Genomic DNA, 1,350 nt, shown 5'->3' on the forward strand with positions numbered 1-1,350 from the left:
GGTGATGTATGTTTTATCAATGAAAAACAAAATCTAACATGAAATTGTACTTACAAGAAGAGGATTTTTTTTACCATTGTTGTTGTTGTTCGGATCATCATGAAACAAACCTTAAGCAGTTTCAAGTCTTTCTTCTTCTTCATTCTTCAATCCATCACTGACCTGCACATATACAGAATTAGAAAAAAACCATATACATAGTTAATTTGCAAGTGTGGATTGAATAAAAACAACTTTAAAAAAAGAGAAAACCAGAAGACAAACCATAAATCCCCAAGTTCTGAAACATCATTCACTCATCAAACCATCTCACCCCGATCTGCACATAGAGAATTAGAAGAAGACAAGAAAAGATACTTAGCAACGATAAAGATGAGATAAGAGAAGNCAGAATGTTTAAGAAACTGAAAATAAACCAAACCTGAGAATCGACATTGATCCATTAACTCCATTTGAATCAGCTGTTGAAAACCTAAAATCACAGAACAAGAAGAAGTCATAATAAAGCAAAAGAACCAATGAAAAGCTAACTCGAAAGAAAGATTAAGAGACAATTAAGATTGAAACTGATAACGATGAACCAGGATAATAGAGATGTGTTTATCAAAATGTAAAAGAAAATCTCTTACCGTACGTAGCTCTTGTGTTTTAGAGTAGCGTTAAGAACCCGTTATAATCAGGAGACTTGAACTGGGGACCCGACCTGAGATGATGACAATCGCTTTCCATTTAGAGGATCTAGAAGCATGTTGTAATTCGAAGATCCATCACTACAAACATAATAAGAAAGTAAAGCTCAGAGAGTACTACTCATCAGCGACTTTAGTAAGAAGCTTTAAGAACCAAATACAAAATTCAATCTGAGTAGTAAATATGCACCAAAGCTCTGTACTTCAGCACTATGAGCACCAGATTGCTCCTCGGCATCTACGGTAGCAAAAGGTATGGAATGATTCAATCTGCAAAAAAACAAAACACAAAGTCATATGTAGTAAGTAAACCCTAACTAAGCAAAACAAGGTTTATTAGTACCAAGTAAACCAACCTTTAATTCTGATTCCTCAAGGCCCGCCCATTAACTCCTTTTGAATCAGATGTCGAAAACCTGAAATCATAGAATAAGAAGAAATCATAACAAAGCGAAAGAATCTACGAAAAGCTAAATCAAAAGAAAGATGAAGAGAAAACTAACGTCCTTACAAAGTCAGAACCGAGATTAAATGGTGACCAAGCCAAGCCTACAAGATAAAAACCCTAACTTCAATAGAGGTAAGCCAAACCTTGGCATGAAGCAGAAGATGCAAGGCCACGTACAGTAACTGCAAAAAAAAAAAAGCCATCCAAGAATCA

At 35.1% G+C, this 1,350-nt stretch overlaps 1 long non-coding RNA gene across 1 annotated transcript; it reads right to left on the reverse strand.

Moving 5' to 3' along the window:
- LOC104746915 lies at positions 913-1,216 on the reverse strand. The gene is made up of 3 exons (XR_761023.2): positions 1,193-1,216; positions 1,046-1,105; positions 913-959 (listed from the first exon to the last, which is right to left on the reverse strand). It is a non-coding gene; the product is annotated as an uncharacterized LOC104746915 (long non-coding RNA).

Source organism: Camelina sativa, chromosome 15 (assembly GCF_000633955.1).
Source record: "Camelina sativa cultivar DH55 chromosome 15, Cs, whole genome shotgun sequence".
NCBI lineage: Eukaryota > Viridiplantae > Streptophyta > Magnoliopsida > Brassicales > Brassicaceae > Camelina > Camelina sativa.